The sequence below is a fragment of the Crocodylus siamensis genome, chromosome 5 (assembly GCF_052110815.1).
Source record: "Crocodylus siamensis isolate JL-2025a chromosome 5, ASM5211081v1, whole genome shotgun sequence".
NCBI lineage: Eukaryota > Metazoa > Chordata > Crocodylia > Crocodylidae > Crocodylus > Crocodylus siamensis.
The window spans coordinates 39,588,310-39,610,357 of record NC_143399.1 but is presented as its reverse complement, the minus strand read 5'-3'; the positions used below and the strand labels follow the sequence as shown (position 1 = coordinate 39,610,357).

The 22,048-nt window shown below is 56.1% G+C and overlaps 1 protein-coding gene across 1 annotated transcript in view; it reads right to left on the bottom strand.

Annotated features, from left to right (window-relative positions):
- LRRC4B (leucine rich repeat containing 4B) overlaps positions 1–9,324 on the bottom strand; it is a 29,801-nt gene extending 20,477 nt beyond the window's left edge. The window contains exon 1 of the mRNA XM_090049388.1: positions 8,941–9,324. The gene's annotated coding sequence lies outside the window, so the exon portion shown is untranslated. The remainder of the gene's footprint in view (positions 1–8,940) is intronic.
- Between the last annotated feature and the right edge of the window lie 12,724 nt (positions 9,325–22,048).

Below are 22,048 nucleotides of genomic sequence, written 5' to 3'. Positions count from 1 at the left end.
TGTGGAATGCATGGCTGGGTTCATGACTTATGGTACCATGTGTGAGAAGCATGAAAGATGCAGGGCTCCTGGCACAGGACAGGCTATAACTGGAGTCACAGGGTGCATCAGGCCTGGTGCATGGGCACAATACAGTCACAGGGCACAGCACATGGCTCACAGCATGGTAAATGATGCAGGCTATAAAGCACAAAGTTCAGGGTAGGGTACTCAGGTGCAAGCTGGCAAAACACACAACACAGCCCCAGGTGCAGCGTACTGCTTACATTGCCACATGCAGTGTCGTCTGTGGGACAAGGCATGGTTCAGGGCAGAGTGAATAGCACAGCCTGCAGGGTTCTGGGTACAGTGCAAGGCACAGCCAGTGGTACAGTGTGTGGCTCACAGTACAGTGTATGGCTCACAATGTAGCCTGTGGGATGCATGGTACAGTTCACGGCTCACAGCACAGTGTATGGTTCATGGTGCAATGTATGGCACAGCCCGTCAGGTGCACAGTGCACTGCATGGGTCACAGCACAGTGCACAGCTCATGGATGGTCTGGTATGTGGCATGGCCTCTGGGGTGCATGGTGCAGTGCATGGAACACAGGGCAGTATATGGCACAGCACCTGCAACCTGCTATGCACAGTGCAGCCTACAAGATGCCCACTGCAGCCTGGGAGGCAAGTGGTATGGGGCACAGCAGGCTCAACATATGGCCCTTACAGTGACTTGGTACCATCTTGGACATGACAACATGGTCCAGCCCCTTTCCTTGCAGTACTGCCCAGACCTGCAGCCATTTCCTGACCGGGGGCTCTGGCCTGGCCTTGAGGGGAGCCCTCTAGCCCTGCAAGGTGGAGCTATGGAGTAGGGACACAGTCCACAGGCATTTGGGGTCCTGGGCTCCTGTTAGTTGTTACAGAAAAACTTCTTCACGGTTCATGTGACCAGACTCTGGAACAGACTCCCAGCAGGGGTCGTATAGCCACCTACCCTTGAGATCTTCAAAAGGAGACTGGATGCACACCTTGTTGGGGTTATTTGACCCCAGTTGTCTTTCCTGCCCAGAGTAGGAGGGCTGGACCCAATGATCTCAGGAGGTCCCTTCCAGCCCTAAACTTCTGTGAATCTGTGACCCAGCCCCAGGGACATTGCAACTGTAGATGAGGCAGCCAGCTCTTAGAGGAGGGGGTTCAGCAGGTTGCGGGGTTGGGTCAGAGGCCAGGGGAGTCAAGCAGGAAGGTCAGGAGGCTGAGAGTTAGGCCCAGGCTGGAAGATTCAGGTGGGAGGGTTGAGGAGTTACGGTTCAGGTCCAGGGTGGGGGACAGTGAGGATTAAAGGTTTCAGCTGGTAGTGAGGACCCATAAGATCAGGCTCCGGTTTCTATCCTACTAGCTGGTAGCATGCAGCTGTGTGCTCTGTGCAGCAAGGCAGAACTGGGGGCAGCAAGAGAACAGCAAAACCAGGCAGAGGTTGTGGGATTATGCAGAGACTGGCACACCCTGCTCCAGAACTGGCCTGTCCTGGGCTCTCCCTGAGGCAAGGGACAGCCTGAGGACACCAGATGCCACCAAAAGCAGGTGCCATGAGAAACCAGGTGACACCAATTAGCACCTGCAATGCCCAGCACACACTGCCCATGAGCCAACATGTCAGGACAGGGGGGCAGCACCCACCTCATGGTAATGCAATGGTAACCACATGGCATGGTACTGGCGTACCTACCACCCAGGATCTGCAAAGCCAGCCTGACCCATGTTCCCCTCACTGTCATTCCACAGGGAGCCACACTGACATGGGGCACAGTAATCCTGCTGTATGAAGTACAAATAAAACCAACACATGCACCCACATAGTAATTCCACTGGGAATCACAACAGACCCTCATCACGTACACAGTGAACCTGGTAATTTTACTGCGGTAATTCCAGCTGCAGCACTGACGGACTCATGGTGTGCACATTGTAATCCCAGCCTATGTTACACATGGAATCCCAGCACATGATCTATGCAGTAATCCCAAGAGCCCAGCAATTCCATAGCAGAAATGGTATGTGCACAGAAACCCCAACACATAAGAATTTACAAATCAACCCAGCACACCAGCCCTTGCACAGCCCTTGCACAGGTATTCCTACAGAACAATGGCAGATATGTGCAATGTACACAAGAATCCCAGTCCATGTTATATGCATGGCAATTTCATGGCAACTACTGACAAACACATCATCAGCCCAGTGACCCCAAGAATGTTATCTCTCTAGCAATTCCAAAGAAAACCACAGCCAGTGTGTTATCTACACCATTATAAAACAGAGATTACTATAAATAATCTCTCCCTGCAATATCAGCATGGTAATTCACAGGGAACAAGAACAGAGGCATGCTGTGCATATGGTAATCCTGCTTTTGTTATCCACATGGTAAACCTGGCACATGTTATCTTCACAGTAATTTCATGATGCTAATGACAAATGTGTTATTATCAGTGCAGTGATCCCAAGAACACACTATCTTTCCAGAAATTCCACAAAAGCAGAGGCAAACATAATCTGCACAGTAATCCCAATACAGATTACATACATATAATCCCTCCCTGCTTTATCTGCACAGCAATTCCCAGGGAAGAACAGTGGAAATGTGCTGGGCATGTTTACCAGCTCTTGCTAATGTTAATTCCAGAGGAGCAGAATCAGACACATTAGCTACATGCTAATCACCAAAGCATGGTATCTACCTGGCAATTCCACACAGAGCTATGACTAATGCATTGTGTGCACTATAATTAATCCCTAATGCAAGTCATGGTAAACAGCAGTAGGCACACACTATATAAACAGTACTCCTATTTTGTGTTATCCACATGGTAATCCACACAGTAATCCCAATGTATGTTATCCACATAGTAATCCCAGCCTGCATATCTCCACAATAATCCCAGCCCATATGCTCCATACAGTAATCCCAGCCCACATTATCGGCACAATAATCCTAGGACATATTATCTGCACAATAATCCCACACAGATTAGCAGGAGCAGACACATGTTATCAATGCAGTAACCCAAGAACATGTTCTCTCCCCAGCAGTTCCACAGGGAGATATAGCAGAAACATCATATGCACAGTAATCCCCGTACACATTACCTACCAGTAACCCCTTCCCTCTCCCCCCCTGGGCCCCACAATCTAAGCAGTAATTCCATTTCAAGCACTGATAGATATGGGTTGTGCCCATAATAATCCCGGCCTGTGTTAACCTATATACACTGCACACAGGGAGTGATGACGACTGCATGTCCTCTGCCTAGTGATTTCTGCATGTGCTCTCACCTCTGGGGGCAAAAATGGACATGTCTTCACACTATGACCCCAGAAACATTATCTGCACAGATCCCTGCACACACCATTCACATGTCTATTCCGGGGCAGAGAACTCAGACACATGCAAACTCCACAGGCAATGTGTGCCAGCAATACATGGGAAACAACGGCAGACACTTGGTGTCTACAAAGGGATCCTGTGTCTTCTGCACAGAAATGCATGGCCAACACATGGTAGTCCCAACATGCGCACTCTCCACAGAGATCCCAGCATCTGTAATCCATGCAGCAATTCACTGCAATCAATGACAGACAGGTGTTATCTGCACAGCGATCTTGGCACATGCTTGCTGTACAGGGATTCCAGGGGGACCATTAGCAGACACGTGCTATGTACACAGTAACCAAGGCACATGTGAGGCGCACTGTAATTCCATGAGGAGCACTGGCAAACACATGCTATCTGACCAGGGAGCCTGGGGTGTGTTATCTGCATAGAAATGCACTGGGAACAGCAGTCGACATGTACTGTTTGCACAGGAATCTCAGCATCTGTGACCCTCATGGAAATTATATGTAAAGCAACAGCAGAGCCATGCTGTCTACACAGTAATTCCATCACATGGTGTCCATACAGTAACACCAGCCCTTGCTATCCACACAATAATCCTAGCCCCTAACTGCACAGCAATCTCCACCTGTGATATCTGCACAGTAATCCCAGCTCATGATATCCACACAGTAATCCCAGCCCATGCTACCTGCATAGTAATCCCAGTTCATATTATTCAAACAGTAATCTCAGCCCATGTTATCCATGCAGTAATCCCATTATGTATCTGTGCATGTAATCTGCACAGTAATCACAGCCTCTTTGATCCACACATAATCCCAGCCACAGCTATCCACACAGAAATTACATGGCTAGTCATGCAGACATATGTTATCTGCACTGTAATCCAAGCCACCCGTCTCTGCAATGATGTCAGCACTGGTCATCTATATAGTAATGACACAGGGAGCCAAAGCAGACACGTGTTGTCTACCCAATAAATCCACCCTGTGTTTCCTGAATACAAAGGCCTAGCAAACACAGGCCATCCCAAGCTCGATTATCCACACAATTGTTCTGCACAGGGCAACAGCAAATGTCTCTCATCAGCACTGTGATTCCAAGCAGGGCAATGGCAGACAGATGTGATCTGTACAAAGAACTTGGCTCCATGTGTGAACCAGAAACATCCCCAGCCCATTCCTTGCTCAGCCACCCAACAGCAAGAACTGGGTTACAGCAAGGGGTGGGGTCTGAGAGTCAGGACTCCTGGGTTCTCTCCCAGCTCTGGGGAGAGATTAGGGATGGGTCAGTCCAGCTGATAGAGCAGAGGGGCTGGGAGCCAGGATGTCTGGGTTCCCTCCCCTGTTTTGTCACTAACTCCCCGTGACCTTGGGGACAGGTCACCATCTTCTCTCTGTATAACATGTCCCCCTCAGGCCTGAGTGCAGGGGAAAGGCAACACCTCTGGAGTTGGGATGGGAGAGAGGAGTTGAGGAAGCAGGGGCTGCTGTGAGGATCAGGTGATTTGGGTCAATGAATAGATTAAGCCCAGCCAGATATGGACATTACAGCACTGGAGGAGAGGTGGGAAGAACAGAAGGACACCAGGGAGGGAGAGGAGCAGAAAGGAAAGCAATCAGAAGGTGGAGGGCTGGAAACACGCCCCAGGGAAGGCCCAGTGATCTGTGGGGAAGGCTTGAGCTCTGAGCTGAGGATGGGGAGTTAACCTAGGTCCTACCCCACCCCAAACCATGCTACTGTGAGGAGGGCAGGTCATACAGGGAGCCCATGACAGAGCCATCCTGACTCCCAGTCCCCTTTGCTCTACCCCTTCTGCATCCCACTCCCCACCCAAGACTGGCTCCGAACCCAGGCAACCTGGCTCCCACCCCTCTGCTCTAACCTGCTGGATCCCCCTCCCCTCCCATAGCTGGGTTAGAACCCAGGCATCCTGGCTCCCAGCCGAATCCAAGGGAATGGGGGAAGGGGGAGCCACAAGGCGGGTAAGGGGATGCACAATGAAATAAGGGTGGAATTGGTCACTGGCTGGAGGGAGAGGGTCCCCATTACAGGGAGAGGGGGATGCTCTGGCAGGGCCCATCTCCCGCCCCTTCCCCCAATCTCAATGTCAGCGGCTAGAGCGGGGCTGCCCGGGGAAGGGACGTGAGGAGCCTGCCGATGGCACTATGCGGAGCTTTCCCTCCTCAAGGCCCCTCCTCCTCCCCACCAGGCAAAAGGGGAGCAGGACTCCTGGGTTCAACCCCCACCTCCTTCCTGCTGGATGCCTCCACACACACTTAAGGAAAGCCCCCCCACCCTCCTCCCCGGCCAACCCTGGGCACCAAGACCTGCCCTCAGCAGACACCCCCTATCCTTCCCCCACCCACACACACCCCTTCCTGTACTGCCTCCCCCCCAGCTTGGACTCCCCCCTCCCCTCACTGTGCTTTCCCCATATAAGCAGGAACTCCTTCTTCACCCATCCCCTCCAGCCACCCCCAGGGAAAGGAATTTAATGGGCAGAACCATGGGAGAACAGGGTACAAGAACAGACCCTCATCCCTGTATCCCCCCATGGGCCCCCCAGCCCTGCCAATGCCCGTCACTCCTGACCCACAGTCCCCTGGCCCCTCCAGCCCTGCCCCCCGCCCAGCCCTGCCATCCTCTCCAGGCCCTCTTGGCAACTGAATCACCACCTCTTACTTACACTTATGTGGATGGACAACCCTGGTAGCATAACACCCAGCACTAGTCAGGGGAAGCAGACAGGGCTCTGTAAGGGCTGGCGGTTCAGGCATCAGGGCTCCTATCATGACTCTCAGGGTGTTCAGTTGATGCCCTCCAGAAGCACAGTGCGACCCCCAGCATCCACAGCTCCAGGGCCAGAGGCTGAGACAGCGAATCCAAGCTCCAGCAAATCCCCAGCCGCTATAACCACAGGCCCCTTTCCCCACTGCCCCCCATGCCATCACAATGCCTCCAGCTCCTATCACACATCACAGCCCTCACCAAACAGCTAACCTGCTGATGCAGAGATATACCAGGCCTCTGACATATGCACACACAGCACAAGAGGGGGCAGCGACACATGCACCTGCATGGGTCACCTACACACACCATGGAGTAGTTACACATGGCCACCAACATACTAGGAGCAGGGCAGGCCACATGCAGGCCACACACATTGCAGAGAGGAACAGACACCCATAGAGGGACACACACACACACACACACACACACACACATACACACTGGAACAGACACACATTAGGAGACACACAACAGAAGGAACAGAAGGACACAGGCACACACACCAGAAGGTGTAGGGACACACATACATGCACACACAAAATAACACAGACACACACACAGGGGGAGTAGAGACACAAACAAACACCGTAGGGGAACAGGGAAATACACACATGGGAGAATCAGAAAAACATATATGTGTATCTGCGTGCTCACAGATTAGAGGAGGCGCACACACACACACACACAGAGTGCTCACACCAGTACAAACACCAAGGAGGGACACACATGCACACCTAGATGGGAGGGCAGAGTTGGTGTGAGCATGCACACACACACACACACACACACTCCCCCTGCCAGCCTACAGCAGCTCGCAGGGTTCCCCCTCAATCCACATCCCCAGTCAGGGAGCCTGGACCCTGCTCTGGGGTCTCCCCCAGCACCTTGAGATCAGGAAAGGGAGGGTCTCACCTTCCCTGGGGATCTTTCCCTGGGCTTTGTGGGGGTGTTAGTAGAGAGGGACATATGAGGGGACCTCAGAGCAGCACCCAGGCCCTGGGGGAAAGGAGGGGGCTGGGGTGTCACAGCAGCCATCACCATGGGGGGGGACATGTGCTGCATGGGCGGGGGGGGGCAGGCAGCAATGGAGCCTGACAGAGAGCAAGAATGGGAGAGGATTGGTGTGGTGAAAGTGGGGGGGGGGGGCGCAGTACAGCTGTGAGAGGAAGGGGGGAGAGGGAAATAGGCCCAAATGACAGCCTGGGGGGCAGGGGGAGGACAGGATAACGAGCCCTATTGCTTGGTCCAGGACTGCAAAGGAATGGGCTTAATTTCACAGCCTTGGAGGGGGTGGCAACCATCCCACCCCCACCTGCACAGCCCAGAGGAGCAGGCCTTAGAGCCCAGTGCTGAGGGGGGAGGCCCTGCTGCAGCCCCCCCAGTCCGCACTGCCTTTCCAGTTCCCTCCCAACCCCGTATCCATGGGCTCCGGTTGCCGTGGCAACAGCTGCCGAGCAGCAGCGTGTCGGCTTTTCGGTGGTGGCTTCTCCATTCCCCCCCCCAGCACGCTCCCTCCCCCAGGGACCCCCTGACCCGATCCTCTGCACCCCTCAACCCCATCACCCTGCCCTTCTCCCACGTGCTTGTGACCCCCCACCCCAGAACCACCCCCACTCTGCACCTGCCACCCCCACTGATGCGCCCAGCGGGTTGAGGGGAAGGGGGCACTGGTGGTGAAGACACGCACCCCACACCCTCCTCCCCACCTGCCCTACGGCCACTGCTCCAGGCCTCGCCCACCTGCCCCACATCCACCCACAGGGACAGCAACCCCAACTGCACCCCCAACCCTCCTTCCTAGATACAAGGCATCTATCCCCCTATTCATGCACTGACCCACAGCCCCCACCTCCCCCAAAGCAGCTCTGTAAGAACCAGCCTCTCCATCCATGCATTCCCCCATACCCTCCCCTGATCTGGGGCCACCCCACAACTGCCCCCACAACCCCCACCCCATGGTGTGTTGCCCTGCCCCAATGGGCCCCACAGTCCCCCCAAAAAGCATAATCCCTTCCCAACCCAAACAGGTTACAACCCTCCAAGGTGACCCAATGTCCCCCCAACCCTCACCTCAGAGCAGGCCCAGATCCCCTGCACCTGCCCCCACCCCACACAGCTCTGAGCCCCCCACGCTTTCCCACCTACACCCCAATGAGGGAATTAGCCTCCTACCTCCTGCCTCATTGGCTTCTAGACCCCCCCCCACTCCAGTCCCAAGCACAGAGACACCCCCTCCTTCAGCTCATGCAGGGGCCTGGGTAACAGTAGGGTGTTGCTGGTGAGAGTCCCAGGGATGATGGGATGGGGAGCAAAGCCCAAAGTGTGTGTGGGGGGAGGGGGGGAGAGGGCAGGGATGCTGGATGCTGTCTGGTGATAGGTGATTGCAGGGGCCCAAATATACTGGATGGAGGATACAAGGCACTGGCTTGCAGGGCAAGAGGCTCTTTGAGGGGCAGAGATGCTGGCTAGGGAGGGCAGATCAAAGCCAGCTGGGGCTAGGTGGCTGGCTGGGTGTCACAGATGCTAGTGGGAGGGGGGTCACAGAGGCTGGCTGGAGTCTCAGAGATGCTGGCTAGAGGAACAGGCAGCTTCCCCTCTCTGAGCTGGTACCCAGAGCCATCCTCTTTCTCCTGGGTCACGAGACCCTCCGCCCTGCTTCTCCCCATCACCCCCTTCCCCTCCCCATTGCCCCCGTCCCCCACCTCCTCCTCCGCCTCCTCCCCTCAGTGGCCCCCTCGTCATCCTCCCTGCGGTGCGGCACTCACCAAGGTGGGCGGTCGCTGGGGGGGCAGCATCCCCCCTCGCCCTGGCTCCTGCGGCAGGGGTCCCTGGCCCCCAGCCCCTCACTGGGTGCTCGCCATGGGCCCCGGGGTGCGGCTGGCTGGCAGGGAGGGGGGGGGCCACAGGCCGAAGGCAGCAGAAGCAATTCCCCACACCGCGCCGCACGTTTGATGGTGCAGTAGCGCGTCTGTGAGGCCAGCGGGGACGAGAGCAGAATACTAATGGGGCAGCAGGCAGTGGGGGGGCTGGGGGGGAGGGGAGGGAGGGAGAGAGAGAGGGAATGAGCAAAGAGAGGGATGGAGAGAAAGACAGAGAGAGAGAGACTGAGCAAAGGAGGGGAGAGAGAGCACAGAGAGGGATGGAGCTGAAAGGGGAGAGGCAGGGAGAGGTGGGTGAGCAAGTGGAGGGAGGAGCAGGGGTGGGCAGGGCTGGAAGGATGGGGCCCAAGGGGGCAGGAAGGGAGGGCACTGCACCTTGTGCCCCAGGGCTGGGGAGGGGATGCTGGTGGGGAGGGGATGCTGGCACAGCAGGGGGCTGATAGGATGGGCACCCCAGGCAGCAGCGTGCTATGGCCCCCTAACCTAGAGCACCTAGGGGGCCTTACTGCATCACCCCAGCCCTGCTGCCCACAATCCCCTACCCCAGCTCTCCAATCCCTGCTACCCACAAGGCTCTGGGACCCTGCCCCATCACCCAGCTTCCTGTTATCCATGATCCCCTGGACCCCTGCCCTAGTGCCCTGTTACCCAGAATCCCCTGGCCTGCTGCCTCCATGCCCCACTCCCTGTTACCTTGCTGCTCTTGGATGGTCCCTTCCCAGAATCCCCTGGGAATGCTGCCCACCCCCAGGGCCATATTTGCTGTTACCCAGAAGGCAGAAAAGGTTCTTTGGGAAAATCCAAAATCCTTTATTAGACCAACTCAAATAGTTGGAAACTAGTTAAGTTGGTCTAATAAAGGATATCAGATTTACCCAAAGAACCTTGTCTGCTTATGTCCTTACAACCTACACCCCTGTTACCCAAAATGCTCTTGGCTTGCAGCTCTCTCCCTTCCTGTTACCCAGAGCATAGGACTCCACTCAGCCGCAGCAGGGCCCATTCCTTATTACCCAGAAGCCTCTGGGAATCTTGCCTGCTCCATTCCCTCTTGCCCAGAATCCCCTTGACTCCCCACTCCCCCCAGCTGCACTCTGCCAGCCTGAGTGCCCATAGGCCACGCCTGGCCCCAGTGCCCCATTCCCTATTACCCAGAACCCCTTGGGGAGGTCACTCACTACTACTCACAGTCCCCTTGGGGCCCAGGGTCACGGCCCCAGTTCCGGTTATCCAGTCTTCTAGAGGGGTTCTTTCCCTGCAATCCAGAATTCACTGGGGTGCCCCTTTTCTGTTACCCAGAATCCTCTGGGAGTAATTATTCCTGCTTCTCCTGAATTCCCCAAAGACACCCAATTCTTTGTTACCCAGCGTCCTCCAGGAGTGCCCACTCTGTGGCACCCAGAATCCTCTGTGGCACCCACTCCAGTTGCCCAGAATCCCCTGGGAGTGCCCATACCCAGTACCCAGAATGCTCTGGGGCACCCATTCCCAGCTACCCAGAGCCTCCTGGGCTGCAGTAACACTCTTCCCCGTGTGACTTGAGGGCCTCTGCTGCGGGGACACGGCTGCTCCAGATATAACCACGTCCTTGTCGCAGCCCCGAGCTAAGTTGCAAAGAGGAGCCACGCGATGCGAGGTGTGAGGCAAAGCTGCTAATGACGCAGGGCATAAATTAGCAGGCTCGGGTCCCGTGGCAGGGCCTGGCACAGCCCCATGGAAACAGGAGCAGCCCGCACAGAGGCAGCAGGGGTGACACCAGGCTAAACCGTGGCACTAAAGCAGGCCTCAAGGGTGACAGGAACTTTATGGGTCCTGAAGGGTAAGGAGCTCCAGGAGACCTGCAAGAAGCAGGAAGGGTCTCAGTAGGGGGCGCTCTGCCCTAGCAGCCAGTGCTGCACTGGTGAGGTAATAGGGGGTGCTGTGCTGCCCACAGGGACCAAGGCAGAGGGTCAGCAGGGAGCTGCACTGCTGCTGGCAACCTCAGGCCAAGATCCCCAGCCTGTGTGCATGCATGTGAGCACATGGTACAAGCCTGTGCATTCAGGTATTGCCCCAGCCTTGTGTCCTGTGTGTGTCCTGTGTGTATGTGGACATGTGTATGAGTACACATTGCAGGTTGTGGCATGGAGGTCTCATGTTTGCACTGTGTCCACATGCTGTCTGTGAGTGGAGGAGGGTGCTGTGCATGTGTCCATGATAGTATGCTCTGGGTGAGTTTGAGCGCCTGTGTGTTTTCTCCCTGGGCTCTTCTACCTCTTACATGCAGGTGAGTGGGGGCCTATTCTGTGTGTGTGTACGAATGTGTGTGCATGTGAATGTGCAAATGTGTGTGGCCTGTTCTCTGTGTGTATTTCTGTGTGTCAACACATGGCAATAGAGTGGGAGGAAAGGGGGGGTTCTATGTGTGTGCACGTGTATTTCTGTATGCACTGGCACATTATGGAGGTTGATTGGTGTGTGAGTGGATAACCCATTCTGTGTGTGTGCGTGTGTGTGTACATTTACATGCACATGTGTGTGCTTCCATGTGTACTAGCACAGAACAGTATGCAATGGGCATGTATCTGGGTACATGGCCCATTCTATACTGTGTATGTGGATGTATTTCTATGTACCGTCTGCATGCATTGCATGCATACAGCATCCTGGGAGGAAGTACCAGTGTGTGTGTATGTCACTGGCACATGATGCTGGTTGGTGTGTGCATATGTGTGTGTGTTTGTCTTGCCCATTCAGTGTGTGCAAACATGCATGTGTACATGCATTTCCATGTGCACCAGCACAAAGTCCTGTATGAGATGTATGTGTTTGTGTCTGGCCATTCTGTGTGTGGGAGTGTGTGTTTCTGTGTGCATTCACAAACAGTGGTGTGTGGGTGGGTCAGTGTGCACACAAAGTCCATTCTGAGTGCTATATGCCTGGTTTTTTTGTGTACAGGCACACCATGGTCTGAGGTGTCCACATCTGAATGTACCAACACGCACAATGGTGAGCAGGGTGTATGTGTCTATGTATGCCCATTTTGTGTGTGTGTGCACTTGCCTGTACTGTGGCACAAAAGGGTGGGTGGGATGGGTGTGCATGAGTTTCCGTGTGCACTGACACAGAGAAGGGCATGGACAAGTTCCTATGTGCATCAACACACAGAGGTACATGTTTGCACATGTCTAGGTGTATAGCAGTTTCCACGTGCACTAGCACACAACTGTGAGCGCGTATGTCTTTGCGTTCCAGTGCACATGGAAACAGACACAGACATAGTGTGTGTGTAACATACATATGTGTGCTACCACATGCATTGGTACAATCATGCAGCGTATGCATGAGTGCTAGCACACACCCTGGTGAGCTATGTGAGTGTTTCTGTATGCTGAGTGTCTGTGGGGATGCAGTAGTGATTTGCCTATGCAGTGGGAGCCTGAGGGCATGTGGGTGAGTGCTGGGGTATGGTGAGGCCCCCATCTAGGTCTCTACCCCATTCCCCTCCATCCCACTACTCTACAGTCCCTTTGCGCTGGATGCAGCGGCCCTGCAGCAGCCCAAGCTGCCCTGGCACAACCACTGCACCTCCAGATGGGCTGCGGCGTTGACAGCTCAGCCAGGGACCCCCTGGCAGAAGAGCACAATCACACCGCAGCTCCCAGAGGCACCGGCCTGGCGCCTGTTCAGGCCGCAGACTTCCTCCACGCCCACCCCATTGCTGGAAGGGCAGCGACATCTGGTGGGGAGAGACACCCACTGCAAGGTGCAGTAGCCTTGTAAAGCTTCACTGCCGGGTAGGGGGCACTGTACTACAGGGAAAGGGGCAGTGAGGTCAGTAAGGAGAGCTCCCCCCCGGCAGTCAACACTGGCCCCAATGCCCTGACCAATTTAGCCAGCAGGGCTTTCCCTGCGCCTCGAACCTCTTCTCCCAGCCCTTCGTCATCCCAAAGGGTTTATGAGGCCACTGCACCTTCCTTCTGGGGAGCAGGGGGTGGGGGGGAAGGCTCCCCACTCCCAGGGGCCTGGCCACGCTTTAACTTTGCTCCTTCATAACCTGTTAAGATCCACGTCCTGGCTGGATTCTTCATGAAACCTGGGAGCTTCCAGGCCACTCATCTTCCAGGTCAACCCCAGATCCCCTTCCTGGAGCTGCAAAGAGAACCCAGGAGTCCTACCCCACCCCAGCTCTAACCACTAGGGATCACCTCCTTCCAGAGAAAAGGATAAGAGGCAGAAATCCTAACTTCAAGCCCCTCCCACTCTAACTCCCCACATTTCTTCCAGGAGCAGTAATAGAGCCCAGGAGCCCCTTCCCACCCTAACCTTCTTCACTTCACTCCCCTCCCAGCCTTTGGGATAGAGACAGAAGCTAGGAGTCCCGGTTCCTAACCCCCTCCCCAACTCCTCCTGCCCAAACCTGCTCTACTCCACACACCTCCCAGACCTTGGGAGAGAACCCAGGCGTTCTGGCTTCTAGTGCCCCCCCCCACCGCTGTGCTAAACACAGCCACTAGAGGGCCCTTCAGGACCACAGATAACCCAGGGGCTGCAGGGTGCTGGTGAGATGGAGCAGGCAGCAGGTCTAATACATGAGAGCAGGTGAAACCGAGGCTCCATCACCCTGGGTGTTGCCCCCCAACTGAGACTAGGGTCCCATCACACCAGGTACCACCCAGATCCACTACACCAAGACTGGGCCTCAGTGTGCCAGGAACTGCATACCGCCCAAGACTGGAACCCTGTCATGTCAGGGGCTGTACAAACTCAATTCCTCTCTCCAAATGCCAGGGAGCTGGGAATAAGGCACAATTCAGAGGCAGTCAAGTACACAGAGCCGCGCCCCACACACACACACCCCATAACAGATACACAGGACTCACCATTCATTCACATACACACACACCCCATGCACCAAACCCACGCTTGCTACTCATTCACACTCACACCTCATGCCCTTCACACATAAATCATGCCCGTGACTCATTCACATGGCCCATAAACACCCTGACCCCACTCCCTGCATACTTACATTCATATACACACACATGCTTCTCATCCCACGCACACATTCTGTACGCATATGAACCCAGCTTGCTGTTCATTCACACACAACCTTCTCACACCCTGGGCACATGGAAGCTATGTTCACTACTTGTTCACACACATAGCCCCTACTCCCATATAAACAAATTACAGGCACATACCATCCTATCTCATGCATACACACACACATTCATACCTTCATCTAAGTGATCGTCCCCATACACCTCTTCTTTCTTGCCATCTCTAGCCATCCCATATGCTCCCCTAGCTAGCTCCGTTGTGTTAAGCCAATGCACACAGCTCCGTTCACTGCATGTGTACATGCAGCTGTACATGTGGCTTGGCACATCTCGGTGTTAGCAGGGCTTGTGATCATGGAGGTGCACACATCAGAAGCTGTGTCTGCCCATGTACCTCCAAGTGATTAGGGAAGGGGTAGGGCTGTGTTTCTGTCCATCACACACACACACACACACACAAATACATATCCACACATGTACAAATACATACACACTCATGCACAAATACATATACACATATGCACATACATATACACATACACATACACACCCATACACACACCGAATATACACACACAACTATCCCTGGTCTCACACACACACACACCTACTCCGTAACACTTCTGCAAGATACACACACCCATCTATACACATACATACACACGCACGCACATGCATATACACATACATATGCAAATATCCATGTGCATACACACACACCCCCGTCGGCACTAAGTTGCTCCTATTTCTATCCCGTTGATGTGTTGCTAGGGAACCTCACCGTGCTGTGATGTCAAGGGAGCTGGCCAAGCTGCCTGAGGGCAGGGGAGGGGATGGTAATGGGTGCCCGGGGGCACCTGGGTGTGGGGGCTGCGATAGTGACTCAGCCAGGGAAGTGCAGCCACCTGGCTTTAGGGGCTGGGCCTCTGCCCACAGGGCGACCCCCCCCAGGATCGGAACCACTGATGCACCACGACCGCCCCCCGCCCAAGGCCAGCGGAGACGTGTCAGCCCCCTAGGCTGAGGCTGGGCCCTGCCAGCCCTGCACGTACCCAGCTCGTCGGCGGGGGAGCAGCCCACCCTCAGCCCCACGAGGAGCCTCTTTCCCGGGGTGCCCCCATCCCTCAGCCTAGGAGCGCCCCCGCCCTCCCCTCCCCCGCCCGGGATGCGTCACGCTCCGGCCCGGAGTTCCCCAGCCCCGAGTCGTGACTCGCTGCCGGAGTCACGAGCCGCGGCTGCTCCGCGCAGGGACCGGGCGGCTCCCCCCGCCCGCGGGCCCGGCGCTGCTGCAGCGGGTAAGCCCGGCCGGGGCTGCCCCGAGCCCGGCCACGGCCGCGGGAGCCCCACCGGCCCCGGTCCCGCCCGCGGGGCGCGTGTGTGCAGCTGGGGTAGTTGGGGGGTGTGCGCGTGTGCGGCTGAGAGAGACGGGGGGTAGTTGGGTGTGCGTGTGTAGATATGTGTAGGTGTGTATGTGTCTCTGTGTGTGAGAGAGAGAGACGGAGGTAGCTGGGTGTGCATATGTATATGTACGTATGTGTAGGTGTGTATGTGTCTGTGTGTGAGAGAGAAAGCCTGGGGGTAGTTGGTGTGTGTATGTATGGTTGTGTGTGTGAGTGTAATTGGGGTAGGCGTGTGTGATTGAGGGTAGTTGAGTGTGTGTGAGAGAGAGAGAAAGAGAGAGACTGGGGTAGTTGTGTGTGTATGCGTGTATCTATATGAGTGTGACCAAGGGCATGTGATTGATTGGGTACATCTGTGGGAGTGTGACTGAGGAGTAATGGGGGATGTACATGTGACATGTACATGGGGTGTGTGTGTGCATGACGGCATTAATGGAGGTGTGATGGGAGGTAAGTGTGTGTGTGTCTGTGACAGGGTAATTGGGTGGTGTGTGTGTGACTGGGCGTAATTGGGTGTATGTGTGTGTCTCACTGTATGTCTGTGTGGGGGTTGATTAGATATGTGTGTGATTGGGGAGCTGTGTGCCTCTGTGGGTGACAGAGAGAGACCTTGTGATTGTGTGTGATTGTGTATATCTGTGTGAGTGTGACAGGGTAATTGGATATATGTGTAATCGTGTATGTCTGAGTATGACTGAGGATAACTGGATGTGTGTGGGGGAGTATGACTGTGTGTGTGAGAGAGAGAGAGAGAGAGATTGGGAAAATGTGTATGTATGTGTGACAAAGACTCTGTGTGTGATTGTGTATATCTACATGAATGTGACTGGGGGTAATTGTGTGCGTCCGAATGTAGTCGTGCACGTACGTGAGAGAGAGAAAGACTCTGTGTGTGTGATTGTGTATAGCTGTGACAGCGTGCGGAGGTAATTGTGTGTGTGTATGCCTGAGTGTGGCTGTGTACGGTTGCATAAATGTGACTTTGGGTGCTTTAGAGGGGGAGAGTTTGTGTGTGCGCGTGAAAGAGAGAGAGAGATGTGTGAGAGTTTGAATGGTGAGTGTGATGGTGGAAGCTTGTGTGACTGTGTTTGTGTGTGTGTGTGTACTCCCTCCTCTCAGAGTGGTTGCAGGGCGGGGGGAGTTTAGGGGAGACCTGTCCTTGTGCGTCCTTCGGGGGAAGAGGGCGGGACTGTCCGCGTGTGTATGTGTGTCCACCACGGGTGAAGAGGATCTGTCTCTCTGCCCCAGTGGTTCAGGCCGGGTCCCGCCGAGGCACGTCGCTCCAGGGGGATCCACTCTTCCCTGAAAGCCCTGGAGCTAGGCGTGGGGAGGTACGTCCGTGTTTCTGTCCACGCCTCCACGCAAGACAAACAAAGCCAAGGAGGGGCGGGGGGGGGCAGGGAATCCCTCATGCTGGAAAGGAGCAGGAGTAGGGGATCCCTCCCTAGAGGGGGTGGGGGGAGGGGAGCAGAGCCAGCCCCCCCCCACAAAGGGGAGGGCGGAGGAAGGGGCTAGGCTTCCCTAGGGGGTGCAGGCTGAGACCCCTCCCTCCCCAAGTGATCGGGGTCCCTGGGAGCGCAGGGAAGGGGGGCCCAAGGCAGGAGAGGAGAGAGGGTTCTGGTGGGGGGTTGCGGCTGGGGGAGGGATCCATGGGAGGGGCCGACAGTGGGGAGCCCTGGGGCAGGAGGCTGGGGTAGGGGGCAGGATGGATCTCGGGACAGGGGTCCCGGCGGCGGCATCGGCGGCAGCGGAGAGGTCTCCCCCGGGTCTTTTTGCGGTCTGGGCTTTCTGGGTCTGTCGCAGCCCGTGGCAGAAAGCCCTTACCCCAAAGAGCATCCGGGGCTGCACAAGGCATCGCTGGAGCTGCGCATCTGGACGGCTCGGCTCGCGACCCCCGCCCAGGGGGCAGATAGGGAAGGAGGGGGCTGCTGCCTGAGTCTCCCCGCCGTGCTGGAGTCCCGGACTGGACTCGAACTGGAACAGCAAGAGAAATGGGCTTTAACACTTCCTCCTGGCCGCGCCCGGCAAGAACCAGTGTTCCCCGCGCCTCTTTGATTCTTCTCCGACCCGACCCCTCCCCCAGCAAAGACCCCGGGTCCGAGCCCCAGAGCTGAGCCTCTCCCGCGCTTCCAAGTTTCTCCAGTTGCGTGCTATTTTCAGCCGTGCCCCAAGTAGGGGGCGGGGCCCTGCCCCGTAGCTCTGGGATCTCAGCTGGCCCCTTCCCCCAGACACACACACACACACACACACACACACAGAGGAAACGTCTCCCGCGGAAATTCACTGAGCCTCATTTTCAGAAGCAGGGTGGGGTGGGCGGGGTGGGCGAGCTGCCTTGATCCAGCGCAGCCGCCGGGCTTTCCGGGCTCTGGACAGAGCCTCTGGAAGCCGGCCTCTCACCGAGACCTGGGCAGGCTCTGAGCCTAGCTGTCCTGCGCTGGTGGGAGGGAGGGGAGCCGGAGGAAAAGCAAGGGCAATGTTGGACCCCTGCTAAGCCAGATGGGGCAACTGACAACTGACACCCAGGAAAAAGCCAACCGATTAAATAGGTACTTTGCATCAGTCTTTCATCAGTCCCATGGGACGCCCATGCCTGCTATGGGACAGGGAGATCCTGGTGATGGGGATCCCCTACCTTCCATAAATGCTGACCTTGTGAAGGAACACCTTGAGAAGCTGGATACCTTCAAGTCAGCCGGCCCTGACAATCTGCACCCCAGGGTACTCAAGGAGCTGGCGAGCATCATAGCCCAGCCCCTGGCACGGATCTTTGAAAACTCCTGGCACTCTGGTGTAGTGCCCGAAGACTGGAAGAAGGCCAATGTGGTGCTGATCTTCAAGTAAGGGAGGAGAGTGGATCCGGCTAACTACAGGCCCATTAGCCTGACTTCTATCCTGGGGAAGATCTTAGAAAGGTTTATTAAGGAGGCCATCCTTGATGGACTGGCCCAGGCTAACATCCTAAGGGATAGCCAGCACGGGTTTGTTGCGGGTAGGTCTTGTTTGACCAATCTCATTTCCTTCTATGACCAGGTGACCTATCACCTGGACAAGGGAGAAGAGATCGATGTCATATGTCTTGACTTCAAAAAAGCTTTTGATCTGGTATCCCATGATCACCTCTTGGCCAAACTGGCCAGTTGTGGCCTTGGCTGGGAAACTGGCTCCGTGGTCAGACCCAGAGGGCTGTAATTGATGGCAGTCACTCACCGTGGTGTCCTGTGACCAGTGGGGTCCCTCAAGGCTCTGTCCTTGGACCCATACTGTTCAACATCTTCATTAATGATGTGGACACTGGAGTCAGAAGTGGACTGGCCAAGTTCGCCGATGACACCAAACTTTGGGGCAAAGCATAGAAGACAGGCAGGTGATCCAGGCTGACCTGGACAAGCTCAGCAAATGGGCAGACGAGAACCTGATGGTGTTTAACACTGAAAAATGCAAGGTTCTCCACCTTGGGAGGAAAAACCTGCAGCATCATTATAGGCTCGGCAGTGCTACGTTGGTTAGCACTACAGAAGAAAGAGACTTGGGGGTCATCATTGACCACAAGATGAACATGAGTCTGCAATGCGATGCTGCAGCTAGTAAAGTGACCAAAACGCTGGCTTGCATCCATAGATGCTTCTCAAGCAAATCCCGGGACGTCATTCTCCCCTTGTACTCGGCCTTGGTGAGGCCACAGCTGGAGTACTGCATCCAGTTTTGGGCTCCACAATTCAAAAATGATGTGGAGAAGCTTGAGAGAGTCCAGAGAAGAGCCACATGCATGATCAGAGGTCAGGAAAACAGACCTTGTGATGAGAGTCTGAGAGCCATGGGGCTCTTTAGCCTGGAAAAGCGCAGGCTCAGGGGTGATCTGGTGGCCACCTATAAGTTTATCAGGGGTGACCACCAGGATCTGGGGGAACATTTGCTCACCAGAGCGCCCCAAGGGATGACGAGGTCAAATGGTCATAAACTCCTGCAAGACCGTTTCAGGCTGGACATAAGGAAGAATTTCTTTACTGTCCGAGCCCCCAAGGTCTGGAACAGTCTGCCAGCAGAGGTGGTTCAAGCACCTACACTGAACACCTTCAAGAATAAATTGGATGCTTATCTTGCTGGGATCCTATGACCTCAGCTGACTTCCTGCCCTTTGGGCAGGGGGCTGGACTCGATGATCTCCTGAGGTCCCTTCCAGCCCTAATGTCTATGAAATCTATGAAAATAAGGCTGTGCCTGTTGGCAAGGAAAGCACTGGTCAGAGCAGGTGGAGGATCCAGCATCACTGGGGGTGAAGCTGGAACCAGGGAGCCTGTGGCGGGAGCCTGGATGAGATGGGGGCATACTGGGCCTTGTCCATCCTGGGCTTGGAAACAAGCCAAGCTGGAGTGCACAGGGCCCCACCAGCCCCTCAGTGCCTGCATCCCACAGCCCTGCCTGGCCCCCAGCCCCACAGTGCCTTCCAAGCCAAGCCCAGTGCTAGGCAGCCCCACTGGCTACAGGGTTTGGGGGCTTCTGGTCTGGGTTCTCCTATAGGGCACAGGTTAGGGGAGGAGGGGTGGAGTGGGCTCTTCCCTGCCATCTGCCTGGCCATGAGTCTGGAAGCGCTGGCCCCCCAGTGCATCTTTCATTAGTCTGCAGCATTCATCAGTCTTTGCACACAATGCTTTTGTCCATCTGTTCAGCATCCCCCACCCCTCTCTGCCAACCCTCAACCCTCCCACCCTCCATGAACTCTGCCGTGTCCATCTGGCTGTCCATCCAGCCCCTGTCCTCATCCCCTCCAGCGCCGCTTGCTCATGCACTTCCTCCCCAGTACCTTTTATCATCGGCCCTACCCCCATCTAGAAGGGCAGCAGCCACACCCCGTCCCCGCTTCCACTGCTCCCCCATACAAAGGAAGGACAGAAGCCTCCCCACCCCATAAAGCCAAGGGGACACAGCTGCAAGGACGGGCCACACTGGCTGGCACAGGGGGACAGGCTCCTGCTAAGCCTCACTCATCTGCACCACCCCCCCGTCCCCCGTCGGACATGAAAGAGGGGGACGCTGGACCCCCCAGAAGAGGGAACTCATTTGGGCTTGATCTGCCCCCACCCCCAATCAGGGCCCCGAGGCATCAGAGAACATAACGCTCCCGCCTCAGCCAGAATGGGCCAGGGGCTTGCAGGTCAGGCATGAGGAGCCCCAGCTGCAGGGGGGGGTGGTAGGAGGCTGCTAGTTGGGAGTGAGGGGCGCTGGCTAGGCGGTGGGGAGGGCAGGGGGCTGTGGGTCAGGAGTGAGGGGCACTGGCAGAGCTCAGGGGTGGGAATGGGCACCTGCATGGCAGCAGGGCTGACTGTGAGTAGGATGCGAATCCTACCACAGGCTGGCAAGATGCAGACAGCTAAAAATAGACCGTCACCCCCTCCCCCACCCCCGCACCACAGCAGGGCCTGGGGTGCAGGAGCTAAAAATACCTGCCACGCAGGCAGGCACCAGTGCTGCCAGCCCCTCCCGAATCAGGCAGCTCTTGCCACCCCATTCATGCTATGGGGCTCAGGAGCAAGGGGCACCAGCAGGTGTGGGGGGGGGTGCAGGGGGCTGCAGGTCAGGAGTGAGGGGCACCAGCAGGGCTGGGGACACTGACCTGGTACTTCCCAGACCCCAGCAGAGACATCCTGCTGTGCCCTGGGCAGTTATGTCCTTAGCATCCACCCTCAGGGCATGACTCGGGCCTCCCATCCTTGCCTTGGGTGATTGTGATGGCCTGGTCTGACCTGCCCACAAGGGGACCCCAGGCAGCACTTCAACCCCAGCCTCCCCAACTACCTCTGGCCTGGGCCACAAAGGACCCTCTTGCCCCCAGAGCTGGAAAACCCAGGCATCCTGGCTCCCAGCCTCCTGCTCTAACCCACCAGGCCCCACTCCCTTTCCCAAAACCAGGCACCAGCTCTCCCAGCTCCCACCCACCAGCCCCACTGCCCTCCCAGAGCTGGGAAATCCCAGGAGTGCTGGTTCCCTGCCCTGCTGCCCCCACCCCCACCCCCACCTCCTCTGCCTTCAGTTCGATCAGAGGAAGGGGGCTGCATGCCCACTGCTCAGCACCAGGGGGCAATAGAAGCCCATCTGTGAGCACCCTGGGTCAGACTAAACCCCCGGTCCCAGGCAGGTGCAGCAGTGAAGCACCCCAAAGTCCCTACCTGCACCCACCCTACCCCCAACTCAGCACCCCCTGGGGACTGGGACCCTGAATGCAACTCCCAACACCTGAGGGCTGGAGAGAACCAAGGCATCTGGAGCTCCCAGGCCCAATACTCTAAATCACTAGATCCCACCCCTCATCCAGAGCTGCGATATAACCCAGGCATCCAGGCTCCCAGCCTCTTTTCTGCTCCAGCCCACCAAACCCCACTCTCCTCCCAAAGCTGGGCCAGAACCCAGGCATCTGGCTGCCCTACCTCCCTGGGGGTTCCAGCCTTCTTCCTAGCTAAAGCCATTAAAGAGAACAGGCCCCCAAGTGGTGTGATATTCCCTCCAGCAGTGCCACCGCCCAACACCCCAGAGGCCACGCTCTTTCCAAGG